Genomic DNA, 17,705 nt, shown 5'->3' with positions numbered 1-17,705 from the left:
CCCATCCTCTCTAGGGGTGTTCAAAGGCTGCTCTCAGCTCAGCTTCAAATCTTCTTTTTCAGGATAAAGGGGCTGCTTCCACCAGACCCTTATACCAGAGTAAATTTTCCATGCTTGTAATCGCAGATGTTTGTTCCTAAAATCCCTTTAGATTCCTAAAATTATCTTTTATAAAATCTCTCCAGTTTTCATCTTCTCTTTTTTTTTTTTTTAAGGCTGGTACTAGCATGTGGCACAGTATTCTGCAAAACATTCTGCTTCTGTTGCATGGGAGGGCAGGGGACAAATACACACTCCCTCCACTCCTGCATGACATCCTGCTGTTTACACCTCCTTGGCTACCTCTACACTCTCAGCTAGCACATCACAGTGGGAGCTCATGTTCAGTTTGTTAACCGATGAGACTGGCCATAAAAACTTAAAATATAACTGCTTGTTGATAGAAGATTTTGAGACTAATTTTCCTGTCTTATTCCATGCTCCAATACACACACGTGTAAAAGACAGAAAATAAAATGTGTCAACTGCAACTTGCTGCTGTAATACCACTTGGGTATGACAGCTAGTTTTCCCTTGTGTCCTCAGTGGGTGAGGTTTCCCAGTCCAGCCAAGAGCTGAGGAGATGAATGTGGTAACAGGAACCAGAACAGGAGGAATACAGCCCTTTCTCCAGCAGGGTTCCAGTGCTGTGCTTCTGCCATGTACATGTTTTTCTGTCAAGAGGAACATCAGTAGCATGGCATGGCACTGTCAGACCCGAAGTACAGAGTGGCTCAGCAGTGTAATGTCATCCAAAACCCAAACATCATGGTGTTCAATAGAGAGGTGTGAGAAGTGGGCTTTGCCATTTTGAATCACCAGTTTTTTGTTGTCCAGAGTCAGACACTCTCACCAAAGGTTTTCCCAATTCTTGAACAGGTCTACCACTACGCTTTTGGACCTCTTCAAAGTCTCCATTGCCCAAAGTGCAAAACTCTTCCTTCTCCATTCATGGGGTGCACACAACCCTTCTGAAATATGGTTACAGGCTTGGAAACAGGTATTAGGACTAGATACACAAAGTGCTGGGCAGCAAATTCCTTAGACTGACCAAATACCTGGCCTCCACAGGTGACTCTGCACTGGGAAGGAGCACACAACCTTCCTTCCACAGCTGTCCCTTAGCACTACATTCTTGGACAGACTTATACAGAGCTATACAGTTAGTACCCCCTCTCGTCACAAATTCAGGTCCATACTTCAAACTCTACTTTGATGTCCTGTAGCACTCACTCCTCTGACAGAAATACTGCTCCCAGGCTCAACTCCCTTCTTTGCCATCACTTTCTCTCATTCCTGTTTTCTTTAATTTAGCTGAGCTGACATTTTCATCCTGACATGTTCACTTCAAAGTTGACCAACTGTTTATTCTTTGCTTCTCTCACTTTGTTTTTGTCCACTTTTTTCATGTCTCTATATGTCTTCGAGAATAAATATTTGCATCTTCAGTATGAGTGCCTAATTCCAGTATGGGTAATGAAAACAACAAACAAGTGACTGCTGGTTCATGTCAGGTCAGCCACACCCCACTGATTCCGTTTGCACACATTGTGCAAGCTTTAAAAAAACTCTCATTATATAAATTTTATAAGACATGGACTTATTCACTGGCACACTCTGGAAGGCATGATATGGAAAGTTAACTGTCAGAGGAAGCTGAGAACAAATGGCAGTTCAGTAGTTTCAAATAAAATTCCCTAGGTTTTATTCCTCTCTTGGAATTCTTGAATTTGCTTTCTCTTTTGCGTATGTGTGTGTGTGTGTTCATGCTTATAGTTTTGCATATTTCCTATAAAAGAGATGTATTAAAAGGAAAAAAAAATAGGAATAAGCAGGCAATTATTTTTGCCTCCAACAGCTGAATATCAATCTATGTGCCAGTTTGGCTTGCGAGTCAATATGGCCCTGACTCAGCAAAGTTCCCATCCACACACTTAACTGTAAGCTTGCAAATAGTCTCATTGACTTTACTTTGCCATATGTTCAAGTTTGACTGAATCGAGACTTCTAACAGATGTACACAACCTTATTAAATACAAAACTGAGGAAAACAAGGTGCCTGGCTTCCTCAATAGTCTGACAATCAGGCAGGAGCATTACAAAGGTTAATAACATGCTTGAGGTTTAGAGCAGAAATCAACCAAGAATACATTAGCTTTTTCTTTTCAAGCATCCCTTTCCCTTCCTGACCCTGACATTGACATCCTGAATAGATGCAAACCTAGATTCATACTGTTCTGACTTGGTTTTGCAAAATCTGCATCAAAAGGTTTTGCAAAACAAAAGCTAAAGTCAGCATAGCCTGTCTGCTGTAGTTTGTCTAGTGCTGAAAAAGGTGGCATAGATGCCTCTGCAGCTTAGATGCCTTTGATCCCATCTCCTGACATTAGCTTTCCTTCATAGCCTGTTTTAGATCACCCCACACTTTTTACAATTATGTTTCCAAAGGTTTGATTTCAGTAGAGGACTCAAGGCATGTATTTGTTTGTTTTCTTTAGTCCCCTCTTGACTAAAAACATACATGTCATCTTCAGCTGAAACCACAACCAACTCTGCTCCCCAGAGAAAAGGCAGCTGAATTTTCTTGTTCTGTAGCTCTGAACCCTAAAATGTTTTGGCCTAAAATACTAAAGCAAAAACTGTGAAATCAGAGCACCACATTTTGTATTGCTTTATAACCCTGTTAATCTCATCTGACCTGACACTGGTTGGGAAGCCAACTCCGAGAGTAAAGGCCAGGGACCATTTCATCACTTAAACCTGGGACAATGAGCTGTGTGACTGCAGCATTTTGAAAAATCTTTGGTTTTATAATTAAGTTCAAGGGTGGTCAAAATAAAGAGAATTACATCAATCAGCAGCAGCTATTGGACACCTGTAGGTCTTCTAACTACAGCTTCATAAAGATTAATTGTGTTGTATAGCAAAGTGTTTCAGCTTAATTATTGAAACTATTTCTTGACAATTCAGAAAGCAGAAAGACCTGAAAATTGTTCTGTACCCAGAACCTGGAGAGCAACCAGCACAGGAAGAGGCACAGGACAGACTGCTGAGCACCACCAGTTATCTCAGGAGACATCTCCCAGGGTACTGGTGACGCTTAGGTTGATGCAATGGATTGAGTTCCTCTTCAGCTGGGACAGTCATGTCCAGACAGCCCCTGAGCATCATTTGCAAGGGTTAGAAAAACACCTCTTTGGATCTCTCAGATTCTGTCAATCAGGTGTATGATTTAGCTGCTCACACTTAGGGATCTAGAATGATTTTGAGATATCTTGTTTGTCACTGAGCAAATTTTCAATGTGTAATAAATTGTGTGATACACCTGGTACCTGCAGAGAATTATCTGGGATACTCTATGGCATCTCAGAATGCACTAATCTATCACCTACACATAGGCAACTATCATTCCCCTAGACCTCCACTGGCTGTAGCAGGATCTTGTACTCAAAGCTCACAAGTAGAGACACATACAGACACCTGGATTTGAGTTTCTTTATCGTTGAGCTGAATCCCATTCCTGCTGACCCAGTAACCTTCATCGTGCCCAAAACACACACACAGAAAAAGGGCTAAAATATAAATGCTCACTGATTTTATTCATTTTCAAAAGGGCTCTTCAGAGTCAGCACACTAATTAAATTGTTTGCAGCTCCTTTCATTTTCTTTCTTTTTTCTTTCCCTCCTGTCCCTGTGCTCCATCAGTTATTTCAATGTCTTTCCTTCTTCCTTTTCCACTTCTTTTATCCGTTGCCCTCTGTACACAGAATGGCCACCGTCCTTCAGACCCTGTGTGCTGAATCATGTCAGTCTTTAGAAATTACCAAGGCTGCTTTGCAATGCAGTCAAGGACTACTGAAGAGAGCTTCTCCCACAGTGCTGAGATCCTTGTTTAGCCAGCTGGGTTGTACGTCTGACATTGCCCCAGCTGAGGAATGCCTTTGATCTTAGTCCAGGTTAAGCACTGATCAAATGCACTTTATGAAACAAGGTGCCAGACAAGAGGAAAAAAAGTAGCAACCACAGTTTTGAAGAATTATGGGATTCAGATATCCCAGCTCTTGGCACATCCTGTCAGCTAACTTTAGGCATTTCCTGGTCTCTGTGACAGCTCGTTTTGATGTCACTTGGAGACACTGAATTTGGATATTTTCAAAATTCATAATACCATGTTGTGGAGGTATTTGAGCAATCTCTGAGACAGGCATTTAATGTGCACATCACTGTAATTCTCTTCTGGGGTAACTAGACCTGTTGAGGAAAAAAAAAATACACAGGAGCACTGAAACATGTGGGTAAAAAATTATATGCAAATTGTGAATAACTGATTCAGTTATTCCAGGTATTCTGCTTTCATTTGATATAAAACTCCTTAAGACTATGCATAGATTAAAAATCTGAACCATTTCCTGGTAGTTGGATACATACCTCAGCAGTGTCCCAACTACAGAAAGGTCAAGCTCCCTTGGTGCATCTTGGTTTCCACAGAGAGGAAATCAACAGCTGTGCATTGGAGAGGAAATATGCAGTCCAGACAGCAGCAGGCCAGGATGATGGTGCAGTAATCCAGATTCAGACTGTCTCCTGAACCTATGGATTTTTAAACCCTGAGATCAAAAGCTCCCACAGGCAGAGAGCACACTGCTTTGTGTGCACAGTGCAGAGCAAGCTGTCAGTGCTGAGTAAATAATACATAACAAGTTTTATAACCAGGACTTAAAGTGTCTATCAGTTCTCTCATGGCAGCTGCTTATTTGCTTACTGTGGGAGCTGAGTGACATTTGAATGAGTGCATCCAGGCAGCGAGGAGGTCTGGGGAGCTCTGCCATCTCCTGGCTCTAGCACCTGATTCATGACAAATGGGTGACATTTGGTTCCAGCCCCAAGCAAACCACAACAGAGGCATAGATTTGACTCTTCAGAGCGATTTCTAAGGGGTAAGAGGAGCCATATTTCTAGGGCTTTAATAGTTCTGAATACACCAAAATACTGCTGCACCATCATCCTTGGGGCAGCAGCATCCCTCTGCCACATTTGGCTGGCATTTGGAGGGGAGAAGTTTTCCTGAACCTGAATCTGGGAACTTAAAATAGGAGCAATATATGCATTTAAACCATTTCTCATTTGTAATTTGCGCTAACATTATACGTGGTATTTTCATTCAAAATTGAGAAATTGACAATGTTAAATATTTCATTCAGTTTTTCTTGCTTCTAAAGTTAAAAAGGCATTTTTATAGGTCTGAAAAGAATTTCTTACACAAACAAATCCTATTTCCTGTTGCATCTTTCAATCATGTCACTTTATTTCTTTCTTCAGCTGCTTGTGCTCTATCTTGAATTTACTCAGGCCTCTTGCAGCTTCTATTCCTACAGGGAAGCGGCTCCAGACCTGGGGAAGCAGCTCCAGATCTTCATTCTTCCTCTGTTTAAAATCCTAGTAATTTGAAAATTATATATAGTATTAACCTGCTATTATTTCTTAGTTCTTCTCTCTGCCTTGTCTTCTGCTTTACAGAATCCTGTTTCCCTGAGGTACTTGAAAGCAGCAATCAGTCTCTGTTTCACTTGGCTCAGCAAGCTCAGGTCTAGTTTGTTTTTATCTCATCTTCAGCCAAATAACTTCCAAACAAAAAATGTACAAGCAGCTGTGCTCCATTGGGAATTTGTACTTGGGAGAGAAAGCCACCTTCCTAGAAAAAGCCCATGCCACAGGATGGCATTTTCACTTGCCTCTCTGGGGAAGGGGTGTCAATCCTCTGAAAACATCATGAAAATGAGTGCTTGCAAGAATGCAGAAGAGCCAGGGCATGGATCCATACCATGCATTCCTCACTAGTTTTCCTATACTTTTCCTCTGTGGCTCTATTCTCACTTTCACTCTTTCAGCTGATTACTTATCTAGAAATGTCCCCTGATTTTAGGGCAACTGTGAAGATGGCTCCATACCTCAGTCAATATTCCCCCAGACAAACTTATCATTTACACCAAGCCTGGTTTCTCTGTCTGAAGCCCCAAGAGAACAGTCCCTCCTGATATAAAGGTTTGTGTGATGCCTGTCTCTTGCACAGAGCTGTGAAATGACTCTACATCTGCACAGAAATCACTAGAATCCTTTGTAGGATTTAACATGTTAATAGACTAGCACAGAGAACTAGAGCTGTAAAATCAACTCTTCTGCTGCACGTTTAACCTTCTATTTTTCAACATATACAAATAATATATTTCTGGATTTAGTGTTTGTCATGAGAACATGACAGTCAAAGCTTCCTTCTCTAAGAAAAATACAATTATTATTTATTTTAGAATGCTCTTTTTTAACAGGTTGTCACAGATATGATCAAATCATAAAGCTTGTTAAAAATACATGTCACTCCAGACACTTCAACCTATACCATGTTTTCAACAATTCATGTTCTGAGTGGAAAGTTACCTTTGCCGTGCTCAATATTATCTACCATATCTGAATTTATTTATTTTATGTTCTTACCTTGCAGTCTTTAAGTTTGTGTTTCACTTCTCTTGCAATTAAATCTTTCTTTTTCTTGGGTTGGATTTTGATTGCTCTTTTTTTTCTTCCCCAAGCATGTACAGCACAACTGCTAGTGAAAAAAAAAAAAGGGTCCACTTACCCATAGGTGATAAAAATTCACAGTAAAGCCACAGATGTAGCAGAGTGAGAATTACTGTAGCAGCAGGAATAGAAGATAAAAGAGGATTACATATGATGAAATGTACTAATTGACTAGAAGTCACTGAAAAATACCAGATGGATGTCACTATTCCACACAGCTCTAATTTGCCTGTAGACTTTATTGAGCTACACTTGAGCTTTGCTTTTAGTATTTTCCTGAGTGTAATTGGGGTTTATTGATACGCTATTATGGGCCAGTTTATATGTGACCATAAAAAAATACAGTTTGAGGCCCCAGTTTAACCAGGAACACAGTAGTATGCTGCTTAGCTAAAGACAGTCACATTAATGACTCCAATAAGATAAATTCCTGTTTTCTTCCCCAGACCTTTGCATAGGGTATGAACAGTAAATGCTTCACACTGCATTTAAATTGCAGAAACATTTTCAGTGAGGGATTGCTGCATAAAAAGATCAGGCATGTAATTTCAGATACTGCCAAAAGAAGCTTATATGGGATTTTGATTCTAGTTTTGTGTATAAAGAAAACAAATCTACATACTATAATGACTTGCCAGAGCCATTTTGGAGTTCTGCTTAGTTATCAAGAATTTATTTTTCTATTTAGTTTAGCACTAAGGGCAGGGGAGAAAGGAAATACTTGGGTTTTGCTCTTTTTTTGTCTCCTTCCACCTGGCAGGGTTTGAAATAAAAGAAAGTGAGGGACCGCTATCTCTCTCCCTCTCTTCTGACTGAGTAGGAGAGTCCTGCTACTTTTCTGGTTTGGCTGGAGAAATTGCGCCTCAGTGGCCAGGAATCTGATATTAGTTGGTACCTAACTCAAATCTTTCTGCCTTTCTGGTAAAGGATTAGAGCATCACATATGGGAAGAAAAGATACCTCACCTGAGTGACCCACCATGAACGGATTTTCACAAGGGCCTGAAGTACAGTGCTTTGGGTAGATGAAACCAACACTCACCTCTGCACCCACCCTTTTGTCATCCTCCTCTGGAGGGTGTGATGCACCATTTTGCTTTATCTCTCCCAAAAAGCATTTGAACAACACCACCACAAGGAATTTGTATAGGTCTCTTGCAGGGAGGCTGCTAAGCGCGATGGGCAGTAGAAGAGACTCTGACATGGCACCTCTGAAATAGCAAAACATGGGGAGATCCCAGGCTCTGGTCACTGGCTGAGCCAGGAGCTAAGGCCAAGATCAGGTCAGAGGAAAAGCAGCTCCTGCAAACATCTAGCAGAGGGGAGGCAGCTTCAGGAACCTGCTGGCCATGGCCTGAGGAGTAGCACTGCAGCACCAGCACTGCTGGACATGCCAGCAAGCCCTGCCACTGCTACAGAGATCTGTCTCTTTCTGTCCATAATTATTTCCTCTAAATCACCAAATCAGCATCACTCATTAGCTCTCCCTTCCCAATGTAGAGGTCGCACAAGAGCTCTGCCTCCACATGGCATTCCTAAAAATGAGCAAACCCTTCCTACCCTCTGGTAACCTGCTTTGAATTCTTCTTAAAGCTTTCATTTAAACTAAGTTTTGACTGTAAGGCACTACATTGGCCATTTTGCTCACACAGGAAAGAAAACACAATTGTTGCAGTTAATTCTCGTGTATTGATTTCTTTTTATCCTCATAAAAACTCTTCCTCTGTTTGAACCCTGGAAGACAAGCTGAGAACACCAAGCAGTATAGCCCTGCTCTAGTGTGTGTGCTACATGTTCAAAATCCCACTTCTTTTCCTTCCCCCCGGCAGAGAACCTACATTCTGACAATTACCACTCTAGTTTCAATTTTTCTTCTTCTTTTCTACACCCAGTCAGCAGGGTGACTTTTAAATACATCCAAGCCTTTGCTGATGGTTGATTAGACTACCCAGATATGTCCCTAAACACCCACCATGTCACTGACCAAATCAAGGTGCACCATAGTTGTGGCCACTGAGTTATTAATCAAAATTTTTCACTAATTCTAGATTATGTGTGCTGTGTGACATGTTTTATTCATCTTTCAGAATTTCTTTTTCCTTATTAATTAGTTTCAAATTATAGCCAGTAAGTGTGTGGTAATTGAGTACTTGCTTGTTTATTGGAATTAAATAGTGGGAGGCTATCATACATGCTTGCCCTTAAACCTGTTTGAGTGAGTTATATTTATATAATATAAAATAATGGTACTGTACCAGGACACGTGTAATTTTCATTTATGCAAATAGGTTCCCTATAGGAAGAATGTGTTGTTCTAGCTGTGACATTGTCCAGATTGTGCATTTTGACACTGGATGTTCTTCATGGTACAAATGCAGCTTAGTGCAGGGGCTTTGTTTCCACCACAGATATTTTAGTTGAGCTCATAAATGCCATTATATAAAATGCTAAAAAGGGGTTTACAAGTCCATAATTTCAAGTAACCACTTTCTAGGTATTTGCAGCAAATCAAAAGTAATTTTTCTGAAAAAAAGCATATTTTTAAATGTTCAGTTGATTGAAATTAAAAATACGGTTTCTGTTTAAAGGCAGAACCCCCATTTCTAGAGAAAGAATCCAGGACAATTTCCTAAAAAAAAATCATTTGGAATACATAAAGCCAAATATTTGTTTAAACTAGTAAAGAGAACAAGCATTTGTATTATTCAGATTTTATTCTGTGATATGTTTCTTAAGAAAATTTCTTGGTGACAGCAAAGCAACCTTGTAAAGTAGTTTGATAGTGTAGGATATATACCATAGCTTTAGAGAGGATACTCCATACAGGAAAACTGTAGAATAAATCATGTTTGTTCTCCACAATTTTCACATTCAACAAAGTGGATGTCTCTTCTTAGACACACAAAACTATTTTCTTATTGTTCCTCTAACTTCAGTTTGCTGTTCAAGAGGACACATATTGTCTGCATATTTGAGAAAACACCATTTGCATTGCTGGTAGTAAATTAAAAGCTGTCCCAAGAACACATAATAAATATATAAAATGCATAGTTCAACACCTGAAGATGAAGCTGTAAACACCAGCAAGCTGTGACCTTGACATTTGCTTGCATTAATCTGGAAGCCAATTTAAATATATTTGACTGTTCAGTATATTGTCGCTGCCTTTCTCTAGAAGGATACATTGAAAAAAATTCTGGTGTGAGAGCAGAAGAAATGCTGAACTGATTTGCAGCCCCACTGCAAATACAAAGTTCTACTCTATAGAAACCCACATAAAGAAGTAATTGTAAGAAGCTGAGCTTAATAGTAAGTTTTTGAAAGGGACAAAAAGCTGAACTGGAGCAACATCAATTTGTCAGGTGTTTACTGTTTCATTACAGAGCTTGGGAAATAAAAGTATCTTTAGTTTCTTTTCTTGATCCTCCCATACAGATGAGCTATTATGTACTCATGCATAGCCCCACACTGTTTGATAAGCCACAGAACAGGGTTTTGACACCAGCATTAATTATTCTCCAATTACAGCCCCAGCTGCACCAGGTAGTTGCTCATTAGCATGCTGCCCTACTACCAAGAGAGGGATTAGATAAAAACAGACACCAGAGAAGAGATAAAAGGAGGTGAATGTGGGGAGAAACCTTTTAACTGTCTGTCTTTCTTTCCTCTGAGGATCTCCCTCCCAAACTACCTTAAGTCAAGTGGCTGACATACAGGTTGCAGTGCTGGTAGAGATGCAGTACACCCATCTCAAGTGCAGTAATTTGGGGCTTTTCACTTTGTCTTTGCCTTCCACAATACTGACAAGAAGACAGATTATTTCAAGTGCCTTCACAGTTATGGCGGAGTGAATGTGCCTTGTTGCTAATAATAGAAATAATTGTTTTTTCCAAGTTCTGTATTTTATTTGGAGCCAATTCTATCAAATTTAATGACATCACTTGTTCAGAAAATAATGTAATTAGCTTTTTTGTGGCTTGAGTAAAATGAGTAAAATTGTTCTCTCATTCATCAAAAAGAAGTCAGTGAAAAGACAGCTGATTACAATGCACACATGGTAACGTCTAATCTAATATTCCACTTTATGAGGGAGAGGAGGATCAGACATGAAGTTTATATCATAATCATATCAAATAAATACATTCCTACAGTCTTGTCTGCAGTACTGCAGTGGAATTGGAATGACAGATCCAGTATTTATGAAGTCTGACAGAGGAGCACAGCTCAAGGGGTTTTGATATATGCTGGCACAAATACGTCCTTTTTATTTTATTTTGCTGCTTGGATCAGACAGAAATTTATCACTCTGATTAGTACATATTTATGTCAGCAAATTCATAATGATATAAAGCATTTCTTTCCCAACATTTCTGTTTTCAGAGCTTTGGAGATTTTCATGGAAATGGGGAAAGCTAGAAGGATATTTGTATTCCATAGCAGGCAATTTTCAACAAGAAGAGTAGGCAAAACCAACTTGCAAGCTCATAATCACCATTTAAGCAGGTTTGTAGTTCAGCTACAAGAGATCTTTCTTTTGATCTGTAATCATAAATTGCTCATTACATCGTAGCATGATTTTACTTCTATGCTTCACTGTGGGGATAATAGACGGGCTGCTTCTTTATGTAACTCTCTCTAAGAAATTCTGGGTCTCTATGTAGTAAAAGATAGCTTCAGAACACTCATTGCTCACAGACATGTCTGGTCCCCATCCTGAACACAATCAAATTTTCTAGTAAGTATCAGCAGAATGGTGCTGCTTGGGAGATATTTACAGTGATGCTGTCTAAAGGGTTTCATTCTTCTGATGGATGGTGTCATAAGCAACCTATCTGCAAAATACATTATTAGATCATCAATCCTTATTATATACAGCAGATGTAGGAGTAATGGAATAGTGACACTTCCTAGTTCAGGATATACCATTCCCCCTTGGTTTTAAATCAACTATTAACCATGCAGAAGCCCCTTATTTTTGCTCTCTGAATTTTGGCCTGCCTTGTATTTCCGCACAGATCAGATTATTTTAGGGATATTGGGATCCTGGATGATGGCAAGTTGAACATGAGCCAGCAGTGCACTGGCAGCCAGGAGGGCCAAGCATGTCCTGGGGGCACCAGGCTCAGCAGCACCAGCCGGGCAAGGGAGGGGATTGTCCTGCTCTGTTCTGCACTGGATTGGCCTCACCTTGAATATTGTGTGCAGTTTTGGGTGCCACAATACCAGAAAGACATTAAACTATTAGACAGTGTCCAGAGGAGGGCAACGAAGATTGTAAAGAGCCTTCAGGGGAAGCCACATGAGGAGCAGCTGAGGTCACTTGGTCTGTTCAGCCTGGAGGAGACTGAGGGGAGACCTCATTGCAACTTTCTTGTGAGGGGAAGAGAAGGGGCAGACACTGATCTCTGTAGTGACCAGCGACAGGACCCAAGGGAATGGCCTGAAGTTGTGTCAGGGGAGGTTTAGGTTGGATATTAGAAAATTATTCTTCACCCAGAAGGTGTTTGGGTACTGGAACTGGCTCAAGATGCATTTGGAAAATGCCCTTGGACACATGGTATTATGGGATGACTCTTGGGGATGTCCTGTACAGGGCCAGAAGTTGGACTCAATGATCCTTATGGGTCCCCTCCAACTTGACTCACTCTGTGATTCTGTGATACTTCTGCTATGAAACCTTTCACTTGGCCTGCAATTTGATTAACAGCTTCCAAGACTAGTGATGAACTGATGAACAGATACATATTTTCTAATGTTGGCTGCAAAGTGGTCTTTCACTCATGCAGGATAAGTAATTCTATGAGCATCTGATGTGACAAAGCCTTGATTTTTTGCTATTTGTGTCCTCTGATATTATCTGTGTTTGCCAAATTACACAAGTACTTTCCACTAACACCACAAATACATCCAATGTCTTCCCACAAAATACATTGGCAGTAATCCTTGGACTGACAGATTCAGCGATGCCAAGATGCCAGAGGGATGATACAAAAGCCAGGGGTGAATTTGCAAATGATCATACTCCCATTTCTCATCCACCCAAATGCCCATTTTTATAAAACTGGTAAAAACATAATTACTTTTGAGACCTCTGCCTCTCTGTCAAAACTGGCTGAAAACAGCTACTGAGTTCAAGAGTTATTAAGAGTGAGGAGACAGAGCCGCAGACAGAGGAAGGGATCATTCCAGGCTTGTTTCCATGGGAAATCAAGATACAAATGTTCAGGAAAAAAGTGTGGGTTAGCACAGTCTACAGCCTCAGTGAGAAGAGCTGGGAATGAGCCAGCCTCTCTCCAACGGGGAAAGCTGTCAAGACTGCTAAGAAAAGGATGGCATAGGGGAGAATGGCACAGGGTCAGCCATGCTGGAGCTCCCAAATCAGGATCAGGTATTCGCAGATGAACTCTGCTACGCCGTCCAGACTAATAAAACTCTTCACAGCAGTTGTTGGCAAAGCAGAGAGGACACCAAAACCTTCTGGCTCAGCTCAGCTGCCAGCAGCAGAAGCCCTGGAAATCAGCCATTCTCACTAACATGCTCTCCATCCCAAAAGGGGAACAGAAAGGGCTCATGTGCCATCCCCCCATCTTGCTCAGCCATTCCCAAGCACTTGGTAGTCTTATCATTGGTGTTCAAAATTACTTTTCCCTTTGTAGCTTTGCAGATACTCATCACAAGGCACAGACAGATTCCTCCTCACAGGCAGGGCTTCTCTTCTTGTGCACTTTTAGATTGCAAGAAACTCCAAGCTCTAAACAAAGCTTTTCCCTCTCTTAGAGGTCTTAACAGATAACTCTCCTGGGTGGTGCCTTAGCTACCCAGGGAGATGAGAAATTATGCTAAAGCATTCTTTTAGAGGAAACTCGGGATCTTTATTACTTTTGAGACTTTCAGGCTTCACACTGGGTTGAGTTCAGTCACAGAGAGTTCACATAGACTTAGCTCTTTTGGAAAGTAATGTTAGAAATTTAGAAACTCCCTCTGACCTAAGTAGTTTTATAGTAATTCTCTTGATACTTCCTACAAAAAGATATTTTCTATCTGACTTCTGACGAACCCTGTATATCTCAGAATGCATGATCTGCTTGAGTTTATATTTATAATGTCTTGATTTTTAATTTGATATTTTAAGGAAAGATTTTGCAAAGGAAAAAAAAAAGCCTCATTCCATGCCTGATTTCTTTTTAAAGTTAAAAACACCTTCATTAATAGAGAGAGTCGGGGATCTTTGCAGATTGATTTATGCTTGAGTCTGCTATTTTTCTGCTAATTAAAGCCATTAATCCAAAAAGATTATTATGGACAGTAAATCTTTTCAATGTGAAATACGTTTCTTTGATAATGAATTGCCTGTTACCTGAAAATCTATCCTGTGCTGTTTTGTTCTTCAGCTTGGCACAGAAGCCTGAATACTCTATCCAATTTTTCTAATTAGTTGTCTGTACAGAATGCATTTTTTTTCCCCAGTCTTTCAGAATTGCCTCTATTAACTTTGGCCCTTCTGCCTGGATTTGAGCCTTTGACGAGGATGTGCATTGCCCTCTGCATTCATTACCCAGTGAGGGGAATTGCGGGCAAGATAAGTCCGGGTTGAAGCCACATTTTTGAATCACAAGTCACAGCACCAGAGAGAAGTAAAGCGGGGGAAATGCAGTGCAGCCTGCCTGCAGGTTGTCAGTGTTTATGCATTCATTGTACTGATGGTATAACTTTGTGGCTGTCTGCTGTTGAATATCCTTTCATCTTCATCTCTCCTGCCTAGTGACGTGTGCTAAGAGACTTAATCAGCTCTGTCCAGATGGATGCTAATGAAGGAGACATTATACAAAACACTATTACAAATTCTTATTCACATCTCATTTTCTTTTGTCTCACTCTATTTTTAGAGCTGATTTCTGGAGATGCAATTACAATCCTGATATTTATCAAGCAGTCAACATCTGAAGGTGCTATTTCATGTATACCCACTCTGATTTTTATCTGTCAACAGCTAATGAACGAGTTCTACACATATTTTTCATCTGTCCCATAATAATATTGATCCTGTGTGGCATTTAAATAACAAACAATACCAAAAACATGTTATGCTTTTAGATATGCAATAAAGATGTCTTTTTATCTACGTACTAGGGCAGACATTTTTACATGAGATTATTTGCGCTCACACATGGGCAGCAGTAGCACATAAATATTCAGGACAGGACAGCAACTGGAAAATATTTCAGGTTCCCGTTCCAGGAGACATTAGGAAGGAACAAGTGGTTCTGTGAGATGCTAAGTCTGATTACTGTCTGACTTGAACATTGTAGCTGACTGATCTTGGTCCCTAAGAGGCTGCAAGCACCAGTGAAGCTATTGTCAAAACTGGGACATTTATTGTTCATCTCTCCTGTTTAATTTTTACGGTGTCAGTAAAGGACAGTGTCACACCATCTGGTTCTCAAGAGGACTTCTCTAGCCAGCACAATGTTCAAAGAAGCGCAATGACCTTTGGAATGTCCTTTTGCAAAACAACTGAAGCTGTCAATGATGTCCAGAAATAAGTTACAGGGAAAAGAAGCAACAGGAATAGCCTCATACATGTAGATTTGACAGCCTTGCACAAAACTGTGAATGCCAGGCAAAGTGTAACTTGTGAAGTCAGAACACAACGTGGATACTTCCTAACAGCATGCTCCTGTGCTAAACACAACTGTTTAAACTTTGGGTTTGCTTTTGATTCAAAAGATGACATTTTATACTAAAGAACACTTGTTCTACTCATGCTGGGATTTCTTTTCACTGCTAACTTAGAAGTAGATATACCTCCTGAGAAAAGCAAAAACTTGTATTTTGTGATGTTCTAACTGCTGAGATGAGGAGGAAAGGAAGGAAGAGGGTTGAGTCCAATGACTGCTGTGTTCCTGTAACTGTAAGACAAAAAAAAAAAGACAGACCTTTTTTTGAGAAAAGTGACCTCTGATGTTCTGAGGAAAGAGAGATGGGAGTACAGGCTGTTCTGGTAACAAAGTCTGAGTTAAGATTCCCTGATTTTTTTCCCCCATTCTTTGGCTGCTTAAAACCTTGCCTGACTTGAACTTCTTGGGCTGGCCTTTTTGCATCCCAGTACCTACTTCTGTTGACAGACCATCATGGCACAGGCAGTGCCCATTGCACCCCTCTGCCTCAAGAGCCAGGCGGACAGAAAGGATGACACCACCTTAATTTCTTATTTTATGAATCTGTGATGGTGTGTAGTGTCCCATATATTTGAAAAGAGCTTGGTATTATCGTGGAAATTATCTCATTGGGGTCAAAGTGACATATTTGCTTTCTGAAATTTTCCCCATATTTGGCCATGTAATGAGTGGGGAAATCTTGTCTTGCCCTGATTGTTCCCTCAAAAGAGGTTTATGCTTCCCTGGACCAGCAAGAAGTACCTCCCTTTTTATTTTTGGGGTTACTATTTTTTAGCTGCTGGCCCCATTGGTTTATAATTTTTATTTCCTCCCAACGCTTGTGCTTCACTGGGGGCTGAACAAGAACAGACAGTGGCCAAATCCCCTCCCTGGAAGAGCTGCCAGCTTGAGAAGTACAAGAAGGCAACCAGACTAACTGATTTCAGGCCAAGGAATGGCTCTCTTGCAACCTTTTAATTATTCACAAGCACTCTTTGTAAATTATTAAGTTCCTAGTTCTTAGATTTAGTTCTTTGAGTTTACAGGATTCATTTTCATATGCTCACATCTGTAGCTGGCTGCTGTTCATCTCACTCAGAGGATGGCAGCTCAGCTCTTCAGAGTTAAGCATCATAGTTTTGCATTAATTTCTTTTGGTTTCTCTGCTCTTTAAAAAGAAAACTACCAAAGGCAGACAAGGGAAAGGGAGGGCAAAGTACCTACATCAACACTCAACCATGCCTCAGACCACTCAAATTCTTCCACTCATTCCAAAAGTGTGCTCAACTCTCTACAGTTAAATACCAGTGATTTCAGTATCTCCAGTGCAAGAGATAAAAAGAAAAGCAAATCTGTTTTGTTGTTTTTTTTTCAGGCCAGCCCTGTGCTGAGATACTCAGAATACACCATCCCAATCTTGGTGTCTGCAGGCTGGAGGCCAGAGACACCACTCTAAATTCCTGCAGATACCAAGTGAGATAAGTACAGATACGTTCATGTTCCTTTTTCTCTATACATAGACGCTAATCAGTAAACAGCAAAATTTTAGTGTGATGCCTATCCACACTGCTTAGTCAGTATTGTAATTCACCTGAAAGGTCACTGAGGATTATTGTCCCATTGGAAGACACATTCATGCCAGCATTTAAAATGTAGATGTCATGAGCCACATTATATTTCATTGAAATGACATTTTAGAATCTCTTACTGCTGGTAAGGGAAGGGCAATAATGTCATCCTTCACAGCAATATTGTGAGGGAGACATTACCTGCTGTCAGCTCCACGCATCTCAAGTCTCCTTTTGAAGCATCCCATGCTGACAGTAGAGAAAGGTAGCACAGGGGGATAGGTGGATTGCAGGTTTGACCTAGCTTGGCATTTCTTGTCCCCTTGCTTTCCCAGAGGTGCTGATATCCACAGCATCCATACAGGTATCCAGAATTTTGGGGCACATGAAATGCAACAGACTTAAGCAGGGGAAGAGCTTTGTCTGGAAGTATCATGAATGGGATCCTGAAACCCAGCGAACTGCTGCCTCAGGGATGGTAATGTTTCCTGTGTTTTCAGAATAAGCTAGCATTTCTTTCTGTCACTCTTGTTTGATGGGCTCTTTGCTTCTCCTATTCTAATTCTCTGTTGGGTACTGGCTTTTCCTGGCATATTTATGTCCTCAGCCTTCTCTCTGTATGTTGAGAATTTACTCCCAGTGTATCTGAAACTTACTCCTTGACCAAGGCTTGCCTCTCCCTACCTCTTGATGTTTATACTTTCTTTGGTGTCTGGCTTTGCCTCCTTATAGCTCTTCTTCCAGATGTTTGCTACGTGTCCTTTGTATTCCTTTCACACATGACATACAGTTCAACTTACTTCACAAACTGTGATTAGAGAGGTTTGGAAACCTGCTGTGACAGGTTATTAACCCAGCCCCAGAGCTGC

The 17,705-nt window shown here is 40.6% G+C and overlaps 1 long non-coding RNA gene across 2 annotated transcripts in view; it reads right to left on the bottom strand.

Annotated features, from left to right (window-relative positions):
• Positions 1-3,493: 3,493 nt before the first annotated feature.
• LOC137469616 (uncharacterized) overlaps positions 3,494-17,705 on the bottom strand; it is a 30,361-nt gene continuing 16,149 nt past the window's right edge. The window contains exons 3-4 of one of the 2 annotated variants that reach the window (XR_010996614.1): positions 6,529-6,640; positions 3,494-4,290 (exon numbers count right to left, since the gene is read on the bottom strand). This is a non-coding gene — a long non-coding RNA (uncharacterized lncRNA). The remainder of the gene's footprint in view (positions 4,291-6,528; positions 6,641-17,705) is intronic. The other variant, XR_010996613.1, reaches the window with a different exon arrangement.

This window comes from Anomalospiza imberbis, chromosome 2, assembly GCF_031753505.1.
Source record: "Anomalospiza imberbis isolate Cuckoo-Finch-1a 21T00152 chromosome 2, ASM3175350v1, whole genome shotgun sequence".
NCBI lineage: Eukaryota > Metazoa > Chordata > Aves > Passeriformes > Viduidae > Anomalospiza > Anomalospiza imberbis.
The sequence above is the reverse complement of the archived record's forward strand: the minus strand, read 5'-3'. Positions and strand labels throughout refer to the sequence as shown.